This window comes from Magnolia sinica, chromosome 19 (genome assembly GCF_029962835.1).
Source record: "Magnolia sinica isolate HGM2019 chromosome 19, MsV1, whole genome shotgun sequence".
NCBI lineage: Eukaryota > Viridiplantae > Streptophyta > Magnoliopsida > Magnoliales > Magnoliaceae > Magnolia > Magnolia sinica.
This window is the reverse complement of record NC_080591.1, coordinates 23,716,646-23,729,250: the sequence shown is the minus strand read 5'-3', so window position 1 is coordinate 23,729,250 and position 12,605 is coordinate 23,716,646. Positions and strand designations below refer to the sequence as shown.

The 12,605-nt window shown below is 41.0% G+C and overlaps 1 non-coding gene across 1 annotated transcript; it reads left to right on the top strand.

Annotated features, from left to right (window-relative positions):
* The first annotated feature begins 1,965 nt into the window (after window positions 1-1,965).
* On the top strand, window positions 1,966-2,072 carry LOC131235909 (small nucleolar RNA R71). Its single transcript, XR_009166424.1, has one exon. It is a non-coding gene; the product is annotated as a small nucleolar RNA R71 (small nucleolar RNA).
* The last annotated feature ends 10,533 nt before the right edge of the window (window positions 2,073-12,605 follow it).

Here is a 12,605-nt window from a genome sequence, read left to right as displayed (position 1 = left end):
ATGCTCAATAAGAGTAGAGATAAGCATACTCTCTTGTTCTTGCTTAAGGTGGGAAGAAATCACCACCGAGTATGTCTCATATTGACCTAAATAGACATATTTCAAATCAGAAGGTAAAGGTTTTAAGTCAAGCTTCGGTGCCTTGAGGTTAGATGGTAGAGGCACTCCATCAATTTGGGACAATTCTTCAAATTGTGGCCTCCACCAGTTAACTTCAAGTGCCGGCCCAGTATCCAGCATGGTCCCCATCTCCCCAATCATATCATCATCAAAATCATGGGAGTGGGACAGGCACGTCTGTAGATGGTCAGAGGATAAGGTCAAAAGTGTTATATCTGCCACGAAAGAGTCAATCATGTTAATTTCATGGGAATCATCATCATCCTAACTGTTTGTTCGTATTAAAAAAGATATTCAATTCCAATGTCATATTTCCAAAAGATAAACTTATGACTTCATTCCTACAATTAATTATTGCATTTGATATGGCAAGGAATGGGCGACCAAGAATGACTATAATTCGAGTGCTCATGTCCACGATGAGTTGAGTATCCAGGATGATAAAATCTACCGGGTAGTAGAATTTATTAACCTGGACCAACACATCCTCAATTATCCCTCTCGGTACACGAACTAAGCGATTAACAAGTTGTAATGTGGATCAGGTGGGTTTTAATTCACCCAAACCTAGTTGTTCATAAACTAAGTAAGGAATCAAATTTACGCTTGCTCCGAAGTCAAGAAATGTGTACTCAATTCAATAGTTCCCAATTACACAAGTGACGGTTGGGCTACCGAGATCTTTGTACTTCTGTAGCACATCTTGCTTTAGGATGGCACTCACTTTTTCAGTTAAAAAAATTTTTCTTTTAAATATTTTGTCGTCTTTTGGTCGTACACAAGTCTTTCAGAAATTTGGCATATGAAGGTATTTGTTTAACGGCATTTAGTAGAAGAATGTTGACCTTCACTTGTTTCAACACCTCCAAAATATCTTGAGAGTTAAAGAGAGGTTTTAGTGCAATCAACTGTTGGGGAAATGGAGCATCCGATTTGCTTTGAAGTTCTGGTTCTACCTCATATGGAGCATCACTAGGTCTATCTGTCTCATCTACTTTCGGGTCCTTAGGCTTTTCAGCCCTTACCAGAATAGATTTGTCAATTATTTTTCCACTCCTAAGAGTGGTGATAGATTTAGCTTGCTCCATCTGATTAGAAAAGCTTGGGAGGCTGACTTCATATTACGGTTTTGGATTGGGAATAGGTTGAGTTGGAAGGCTTCCCTTATTCTCAATCACATTCTTTGTCTCAAGCCCTTGTATGGCCTTTGAAAGGTCTTGAAGGGTTTGCACTATACTCTAATTAATAAGCTCTTGGTTTTGAATATGTTTCCAGACCGGATCCTCTTGAGGTTTCCCTTGATTCAAGAATTGGTTAGGGATTCCTTGAGGAGTAGCAGTTTGTCCATTCCTCCAACTAAAGTTCGGATGATTTCTCCAACTAGGATTGTATGTGTTAGAGATGGGTCCATTGAAAGATCTTTGGTAGTTGTTCACAGCATTCGATTGCTCGTTTAGTACCTCTTGAAAAGCAAGTATCATTGGGCAATTTTCAGTTGTGTGTATATTGCAAGCATAAATACTACAAACAACTTCCTTAGCCTTATCCTTCTTAAGCTTGATGGCCTCGACCTTCCTTGCTAGACTGGCCACTTTAGCATTTATAATATCATCCTCTTTCAGCAAGTATATCCCACCTCTCTCCCTTGCTTGAGTAGGCTTACATGTGGTGCTCGGTTTTGGGGAGATGTCCCATGATTGTGTGGTTTCAGTGAGTTTGTCAAAGCAATCCCACACCTCATCGACATTTTTGTTCATGAACTCTCCATTACACATCGTTTCGACAAATTAGTGCATGGAAGATGTCAGTCCATCATGGAAGAAAGTTGTTATGTGCCACGTTTCAAAACTGTGTTGTGGGCATGAACTGACAAGATCCTTGAACCACTCCCAACATTGGAAGAATGTTTCATCTTCCTTTTAGGCGAAGATCATGATTGACTTTCTGAGGGTGTTCGTTTTATGGTGTAGGAAAAATTTTTTTATGAACTCCCTTGTCATGTCATTCCATCTACCAATACATCGAGAACGTAGTGAATGCAACTACATCTTAGCTTTCTCTTTCAAAGAAAAGGGAAAGAGTTTCAGCCTGACCGTGTCCTCAGACACGTTCAAAAAATATAAGGTTGCTATGATCTCATCAAACTCTTTCAAGTGTAAATATGGATTTTTCATATTCAAGTCCATAGAATTTTCGAAGGAGTTGGATTACCCCTGGCTTGATGTCTATATGTCCTGTATTTTTTGGAAAAACCATGCATGAGGGTGTGCACACCCTCGCCGGTTGTAAATAATCTCATAAAGACGAGGTGGGGATGCTTGATGCACCTCATTATCATCCTGAATTTCCTCAACCCTACGTTGAGGTGGATTTTGAGGTTAATTGGCTGGTTGATTTGCAGTCATAACTTCAATTAACTCTGTGGATCTTAAGTGGTGTCTAATCCTATGATGGATAGATAACCCCTCCACCAATCCTCCTTCACTTAAGAGATGTCGAGTGTTGTCACGGACCCACTTGGGCATGAAACACTCTCAGCCCTCAATTTTAAAATCTAGCCTAAACATAAAAAGAAAAAAAAAGAAATAGAAATATAAAAATAGAAAGAGAAAGAATTAAAAAGAAATTACCAAATTAGAAAGTTCTATGTTAGGATCTTACAAAAAGAAAAAGGAAAGTGAATTAGTTTCTAAAAAAGAAATAAAAAAGCAACTTAGCTTCTAAAAATGAAAAAAAGGAAAGTTTCTAAAAACAGAAAATAGAAAGTTTCTAAAAAGAAAAAAAGTTAGTTTCTAAAAACAAATTAGGAAAGTTTCTTTCCTAGAATTAGAAAGTGGATCTAAAAAAACAAAAAAGGAAAGTTTTTAAGCATAGAAATAAAAAGCTAAGTTAGTTTCTAAAATAATTCAGAAAAAACCCTAACCTAAAAATAGAAAGTAAAAAAATCTTAATCTTAACCTAATTCCAAAACTAGTCAATCTCAGAAAAACGCAACTGTTAATCCCTGGCAACAGCGCTAAAAACTTGTTTACAACCCCAAGTGTAGGGTCGCGATGCAGTAATAATCTCGGTGAGACCGAGGTCGAATCCACAAGGACTAATCTCATGAGTATTCTGAAAGTAACTAGAAATATAACTAGAAAAATATATGAATCTAAATCTGAAATAAAATGAAGTAATTGTGTAAGCCCCGTATCCTAGACCGTACCATTCCTTAGACTTCCGCAGTTTTCCCGGTCGAATTCTGGCAACCTTCGACCCTTAACCGGTATTTGCGCGCGACCCTGATTCTCATGCCGTCAACCCGAGTCGACTCAACCCAGGACTTGTACCTTAGCGATCGCGTCGTTGCCGCGGTTCTGATGCGCTGCGACTCGCGTGCCAAGGCGATACCCTGGTCGGAAGATGTGGGTCAGCGTTCGGTGCGAGGAAAACGCCGCGCGTGTGAATTACGAGAGAATCTCTATGAGATGTCACATCAATCAATCAATCCCATCATGTCAAGTACACATCACCTTTCACCCTTTCCCAAGCAAGCCCCAAAAGTCAAAAAAAATTCTTACAACCCATACCTTCTCTTACACCATTAGCCACAAAAGTCAAAAAGAAGCCTTACACACCCATTCCTCTCTCTTCCATCCATCACTCCATCACACATCACCCATCCCTCTCCCTTTTCAAGTCTCTCTCTCTCTCTCCTTCATTGTCAAACCCAATCCAAGCAAGAGAGCCTCACGTCCAAGCCCTCCCATGGTGAGAAAAATGCTTATGTGAGGCCCACCTTTCCATCCCTAGATCTCCCATCCTAGCCATCCATTTCTCATCTTCCTCCATCAAAGAGAAGCACAAGGAGCTAAGGAAGCCAAGGGAGCAAGAAGATCAAGCGGTGGGTGCTTTGATAGGGTAGTTTTTAATATTTTTAAGATGGACCAAGTGAGGCCAACCGATCAATGGTTTGGATCTCACTTTAGACCCTAAGATGTGGCCGATGGCCCACTTGGATCATCATGGTCATGCCATGATGGGGCCATTCTCCATGGACCCCATCATAATGTTTATTTTCTTACATATTTAGGGTCATCTAGACCATCTAATTTAGTGGAGAAGGGATCTTCACCGTTGGATTTTGATTTAATGGGCCTATGTGTAATGAGACCCACTTGATGTATGATTTAGTGCAAGGGAGGGCCCATAGTGCCAGGGTCCCTCCATCACACGGGTCCCACTCTCTTTCTCTCTCTCTCCCTCTCTACTTCCTTTCTTTTATGTGTGGTGATAATGAGGTTGTGTGGCCCACTTGAATGGACCCCACCACAAGGTATGTATTCCATCCAAACCATCTACAAGTGGGGCCCACTTTGTGTGTATTGTACCCACACCATCCATTAGTGGTGGCCCACATGAGCAGGCCCACCTTGCACGGCCAGACAGTCCAGCGTCCAGGGACGCTGGACGTTCTGTTGGAAAACACAAATATTGGCTTGGTTCCAAGCCAATGGGGGAAGGCCCACTATATAGGCCCCACCTTGATGTATGTATTCGATCCACACCATCCATTCCTTTCCCAAGCCCCTTTTAGGCGTTGAGCCGAAAGATGGGACCAATCAGACCTTCGGGCGGGCCATACCATAGCAAATGGTAGTTTTCACCATTGAAACCTTCCCTGATATTGTTATACACTGGGCTTGTTTTGCTTGTCTTGAGCCGTGGAGGGCCATTGGACGGAGTGGATTCTCTAGATGTGGACCTCACCAGTGAAAACCAAGAAAAAAATAGAAATAAAAAAAAAAAAAGAAATGCAACAGCAGCAGCAGGTGCTGCTGCTGTGTCAGACGGCAGCAGGCGCTGCGGATGGGTGAGCGGACAGCCAAGCACGGCTATAGCCGTGGGCCCCACCTTGATGTTTATCTGTCATCTAACCCGTTCATAGGGTGGGCCACCCCCTGACATGGGCCCACTCCAAAAATCAGCCTGATCTAAGGCTCAGGTGGCCCACACTGTATGAAACAGTGGGATTGAACCTCTACCTTTGAAACCCTTTTTGGGTCCACAGAAGTTTTGGATCAGGGTGAAATTTGTTTTCACCCTTCATCTAGGCCCACGTGGCCTTATCAACAGGTTGGATGGAGTGTAAACATTATGGTGGGCCCCATATGGAGCCCACAGTGATTCAAGTGTTTTATTGCCACCGTCCAGGCGGACGATGGAGCCTGCTGTGATGTCTGCGTTCTATTCCCACCGTCCAGGGACGGTGGGCCTGTTGTGTGCATGTGCGTGTGTGTGGGGGTGTGTGTGTGTTGGTGTGTGTATATATATTTATATATAAAACATATAGAATACATATCATAAAATATATATTGTATACCATATATATTAGGAATCATATATTGTATGTTATATATCATATACTGTATATCATATATCATATATTATATGTTATATATATCACATTCCACATATTGTATATTATAATTTACTGGTGATGGGAGGCCCATCTCAGTTTACTTATGGCCCGTGGTTGAGGCCCACCTTGATATATATGTAAGGCCCATCTCAGTTTACTTATGGCCCATGGTTGAGGCCCACTTTGATATATATGTAAGGCCCATTTGAGGTATTAGGGGCTCATGGTTTAAGGCCCATTAAGATGTATTGGGGCCTATGGGTTGAGGCCCATTTGATGTACATTTGGGGCCCCATTGGTGTGGCCCATTTGATACACATAAGGCCCATGAGATTAGGCCCATTTGATGCATTCTAAGGCCCACGGGTCATGGTCCATTACAATGCACATAAGGCCCATTGGTGCAGCCCATTGATGTGGCCTACTTGATGAATATAAGGCCCATATGATATGGTCATTTAATGTATTTAAGGCCCAATGGGATGTACTTAAGGTCCATTGCAATGTACAATCCCAACATGGGTTATATAATGATGTTTACGTCGGGCTATGCCTTGGGAGCAATGGTGGTTTGACGTCCACATTGCAAGTATAGTGTTGGTTAAATGTCCGCATTATGACTCACCCTAAGGCTCATTATAAGCTCGTACGTGTTATGTGTAGGCCGTCTAGGCCCATCTTCGTTATGAACATCATCCATCCCATATAACATGTTTAGTTCCTTGATTCATGATCATATGCATCATACGTATGCTTGATATGAGAAATGACTGATCATAGCATATGCCTTTGGGCAGATTGTTTAGGAGCTCTCGTACAGGGGGTGTTGCCCTACATGAGCGCACGATACGCGCAGGATTGCTATATGACTGGATAGTGTGATTCATGCATTTGCATTGTGTGATATGGTTACTGTACGCCCTAGCGACATCAGGGCCGTAGCCTCCACAGACGTATCGTGGTTGGCAGGATTGGATACCGGAAATACTGTTCTACATGGGGTGCGATAGATATCCCTGGGTGAAAGTCCCTAAACCCTTATGGTACCAAGAGGTTGCTCCAACGTCTAGACCGAGTGGGTGCATGAGCGCTGAGTGCCGATTACCAGACGGTTGCGCTTTCCACTGTGTCGTGGTCCGTTAGAAGGGGGTGCGGACTTACCCGCCCGAGAGTAGGGGGCAATGCTAGGTTGAGTCTGACCAGCTCGAGGAATGGGTCCGCTATTGACGAGCCGAGCCCGATATTGGCAGGCAGATAATGAGGTCTTTTTCACTCACCTTATTGCGCGCGATGGGGTGGCAATTTAGCTTGGAGTGTACTAGACCCCGGTGATATTCTAGATTTTGAGCTATATCGATATATGGACTTAGATGAGGATTTGTATGCTTGAGTTGCATTTCGCATTACATGGCCTTGGTATGGCCGACATCATTCTTTGCACCGCATGGCCTTGGTACGGCTAATGGTATTCTTGGCATTTATCAGCATGTTCCGCATTACTCTGATACTGCATAGCTACATTACCACCTTGAGCATACACTTTCACCACCCTCTAAGCTTTCTATAAGCTTATGCACGACCGTTGTGTATAGGTGACGTTGGATCGCAGCAACGCTGAGGCTTGAGCACGTAGCAGATCTTTTTGGAGCTTTTGGCCTATCATCATTATATTTCCCTTTATGCCCTTTATGCTCATTGTACTTGTAAAGTTTTTTATCATAGTGAAAATGTGATGGAGTTTTTGGTTGTTGTTTGTAGGTTATACCTTTGGTTATGCTTATTATGAATCAAGCTAATGTTGAAAATCCTCCTCGTAGCATCTTAGGATCGGAACCTGGTGAATGGGAGCTGGGAGCCGAGAATGGGGTTCTACGGAGGCTATCAGCGCTGGATTCGGTGATCGAAAATTTTGTGAGCCCGGTTTCCGAGTTTGGGGTGTGACAAATTGTGAGGGATTTAATTAGAAACTTAAGAATTCAAAGGTAGGAACTAGCGTTTCCAAGGATCTACTTATACCAATCAGGGTGATCTATGCTTGATTCAAGGACACAACTGGAATCAGAGTCTTATCCTATCCAATTGGAAGATATCTCAATAAAATCAAATCTGAACTTCCTCTGACCTAATTCTCAATGGATGAGTTGCGAGAACTGGAAGTGATTCCATCACCTAGCCATGCCCAGGAGATAATGGCAGACAACAGGATATACCAATTCCACAACCAACATAGGAGAATTGTGAATATTAGAAGGGACTCCATCATTCAACCATGCCTAAGGGATGATGGTAAACAACAAGATTTACTAACTTCACACTCTCAATACGTGAAAAGAAGATACTCAAAGCTACTGTGGATCTACTGTAATTTGAGTCACAATAAACCATTAAAAACTGAAAGTATTTCTTAAATATCAAACTAGAATCAAAGAGAATTCAACATAAACATGACTCAAAGCAATAAAAAATGTCTCATCACACTACAAGCTTCACCTCTTAGCCCTAGCTAAGAAGTTTAGCCAACTATAGATATGATTGGATCTAAAACCCTAAAAGAAAGTATGAAAAACTAAGAAAGAAAGAAGAAAAAATGCTTGGCGACGGCTCTCCACCCTTATGTTTCGCTCCTCCAGACCCTAGATTGATTAGATAGATCCTCAGGGATACCCTGGGGACTCCTATTTATAGTTGTGTAACACCTCCTTTCGCACCTCTTTGAAAAAAATTGAAAACTACCTCAAATTTATGCACTCCGCGTAACTTCGCGCAATTCGTTCGATGACATCGAACTACCTTCGATGTCATCGAAAGGGTTTTTGATCCATGCTTTTTCCGCACTTTTATAACTTCATTCGAACTTTGTAACCTTTCATGTCATCGAACCTACCTTCGATGTCATCGAGCATTGTTTGAGGAATCGATAATGTGTCCAAAACAATCCAGAGAGTTTATTCAATTTCTTCAATAAATTTGATGTTATCGAAGATGCCTTCAATGTCATCGAGCAGGTCTTCGATCTCATCGAGGAGTGCTTCGAGTAATCGAAAATAGTGCCCAATGTATCCAACGAGTTTAGCCAAAATTCCACAGAAAATTCGATGTCATCAAAAAGGCTTTCAATGTCATCGAGCAAGGCTTCGAGTCATCGAACAAGTTCTCGAGTCATCGAAAAACGTCTTCAATTTTTCCAGCGACCAACTCGATTTTCCTTCATAAATTCGATGTCATCAACCCGTGTTTGATGTCATCGAATGGTGATCGATGACATAGTCAATGCGTATTCAACACTTGTTCTTTCGACTTCATTCCTTCTCCACTTGGTTTTCTTGAATCTTGGGACCTTGCAATCTTCAATCTTTGTCTCCAAAGATCTATTTTTTGCCTTGGTGGTCTTTAAGCGTCAAATCCATGCTTTTAGCACCTTTCCCAATCCAAGCTCTTAAATTCACCTTGCAACATAAACATGAGTAAAATAGGACATTAAGTAGTATCATGTTCGTAAAACTAAGATATAAGTGGGGTTCAATATGAAATATTTGGCCCTCAGCAGGTTCTTATCTATAACCTAGGGTCTTGTGTGGGGACAAATTCACCAGGAACGATTGTATATGTGTTAGTCTCCATAGGGAGCCTCCAACAAGAGTATAAGTCTTTATATTAGGATTGAATTCACCGGACATATCTGCATACGTGTTAGTCTCTATAGGGAGCCTCTAACCGGAGTGTATGTAGGGTTTTGATTAGAACCGCGAGTGGTTATTGGTTAAACAATAAAAAACCAACTAAGTCTCTGTGAAAGCCACTGACACGGGTGGAAATGTGTTCATCCAATAAAGGAGTGTACGTATACGTTAATGGTTAGCGTAGGAGAAACCATTGTAAATATTAGAAGCGAACCCGGTTTTAAACCTCTGATAGTGAAATACCGGTACACTCGAGGAGAGTGCGTCTATCGGGAGTGGTGTAGAGAAGTAGTCGAACCACTATATATGCTTATGTTTGAAATTGTTATTTGTGTACATTTAAAGAGAATTTTTCTACTGGTCTTATTCACCTCCCATCTAAGAATTAGTCATAGTTTTACGCTCCTATCGTAACGGCACTTGAACTTAAACCGCAATTCCAATGTACATTTGTTTAGCAAGTTATGTGAATTTGATTAGCAGGATGTGCATAATTGATTAGCAGGATGCGTGTAATTGATTAACAGAATATGTGTATTTGAATAGTAGGTTGTGCGTATTTTACTAGCATGTTTCAAACCCAAGTTTAACAAACTACTCAGTTTTTTTTAATTTTATTTTGTTGACAATTTAAATCCCTTGGCTTTTTTTATGAATTTTGTTTCAGCAACAGTTTAAATCTGTCAGCATACTGATAATTAATTCATTAAGAGTGATGGAGAATAACCATCAATGTTGAAATAAGCCGTCAATCAATATATTCCTCAAATTTCATTGCCGATGGTTGTTTTAAGCATCGACAACAGATTTTGATTGTTGAAATTGCTTCAATTCGCTGATGGATGAAATTTGTCGGCCTTCATTATAAAATACCAACAACTCTTATCCGTCAGTGTAGCCTATGATACATAGACGACTGTAGTCTGTCAGCGTAGCCTAAAATACACCGACGGCTATTACTTGTCGGCGTTGCCAAAAAAACAACGTCAAAGCACCTATTGTCGATGTACATTCGACGGATTTTAACCATCTGCATTTCCTTTCTCCGACAGCTAAAATCCGTCAACATTGGCCGTTTTTTTTGTAATAGGTCTCTCTCATACAACCCTTCCAATTTTTTCCAAAGTAATTTGTACGAAGTTTCTATAAACACATGATTAGATACACTCTCATTGAACCATTGCCGAATAAACCCAACGACTTTCCAATCTAGTTTCTCTCACTCATCATCTGTCATATCTTTCGGTTTGACCCCATCACCCTTCAACCGGTGTATAAGTCCTTGCAATACAATAAATCTTATATCTTTGCTTTCCAAATCATTTAATTATTTCCATTCAAACTAACCACTTGACTTATGCTTGCTTCCATGATTCACACACAATATATTTAGAACCAAACTTAGATCTCTAATACCGCTTATTAGGGAACCACACACATTTCCCTTCTATGTGCAAATCAATGGGATTAACAATATAAATGATTTAAAGATGATAATCACTTCCAACACAAGCAAACAAATCATTAAACATGCAGGATGAAAGACACTAAGATTTTTTATGTGAAAAACCATCTGATGTGAAAGGAAAAAATCACGAGACCTAATCCAACATAAATCAACTATTATAATAATAATGGAAGTACAATCACCAAGTGACCAACATCTCTTGGATATCTAAATGCATTACCGAAAGGTGGATTACAAGCACTAATGTCATAAAGGAATTTTCTCACCAACTAGGGATTGTACAAAACCCCCCAACACAACCTTTAGATAAGATAATCGAAGAAACCAGCATTATAGATAAAGCCTCATGAACCTAGATGCGAAGAGTTTGGTGGTAGAAAGCTTTTGTTCTTCCTCTTTTACGAAACCCTTGTCTCTTCTTCTTTCTCCACGAATGAAAAATCCTAAATGTTGTGCTCTAACTCTCTTTATGCAAAATATCAATTTTCTTTCATTTTACTTAGCTTGGAAAAATTACTAAAATACCCTCACACACATGTAACAACAAAAGAATACTTAAGCCACACATTGTTAGAGTTTTTCCTCCTCAGACTCGACTGGTCGAGGGCCTAGCTTGACCGGTCAAGGTTGGTGCTCGACCGGTTAAGGGTGGTCGACTCAAAGTCCAGCGAACAAATTGGCTTGGGACTCTGTGGTGCTTGACCAGTCGAGGGAGGTGCTCGACCGATCAAGTGGTCCGCTCAACCGGCTAAGGACCCTGCTTGACCAGTCGAGGTTATGCATATTCATGTCCGGATTTTGTGTGCACTGTGTAAATTTGAGGCGGTTTCACAAGAGGTGCGAAAAGGAGTTGTCTAAACTATAAATAGGGGTTCCTAAGGCTGTTATAGGGAATGTAAGAGAGTTTTCTAAAGTTTTGTAAGGGTTTACTAAAGGGTTTAGGGCTATCAAAGGAGTGAGAGAGGGAAAAAGAGAGAGAGGAAGCTTGTGAAAGGGAGGTTTTGCTTGTAGAGGTGATCTACTATGTACTCGACATCTCATCGCTTCTACGTCCTCGTAATCGGTGAGATGTCTCCGTTTTTCTTTATTCTCTTATTATTTGTCCACTCCTACGTAAGTGAAGAAGGTTTGATCCAAGCGGTGTGTGTTTGTGATCGGTTGTAACGTTCTACTTCATAGTAGATTGTTGCTCTGGATGAAGTCCCGTGGTTTTTACCTCTTTGAGAGTTTTCCACGTAAAAACCTCTTGTGTCGTGTGGTTTATGCTTTGATTTATTTTATTACTTTATTATCACATAATTCTAGTGCATTTGGGAGGCTAGATCCTAAGGTTTTGTGTAATAGCCCCCAACAAAGTTGTATCAAAGCATTCAAGTTGGTTGAACGAAGTGGGATCGATTCTGAATTATGGAATGTGGTTCATCAAGGATGATCAATCTCAATGGTTCTAACTGGACCATATGGAAGGCTAAGATGGAGGACTTGTTTTATTGCATGGACTTGTATGCTCCAATCTTAGGCATATTAGCAAAAATAAAGGATATGACAGATGATGATTGAAAGAAATTGGACCGGAAGGTGGTGGGGCTTATTAGACAATGGTTGGATGATTCCGTATTCCATCATGTGTCTACGGAGACCTCAGCCGCTAGCCTATGGCTGAATTTGCAAGGGTTGTATGAGAGGAAGATATCCGGCAATAAGATTTTCTGATAAGACAACTTGTGAATCTCAAGTGCAAACATGGTGGTTCTGTGGCTGAACACATGAATGAGGTTAGCAACATATTGAACCAGTTCCCCGCTATGAAGATGGTCCTGAACGATGAATTACAGGCTTTACTATTACTTAGCTCATTGCCTGATAGTTGGAAGACATTGGTGGTGTCTGTAAGTAACTCCGCGCAAGATGAAAAGGTGTATATGGAACAGGT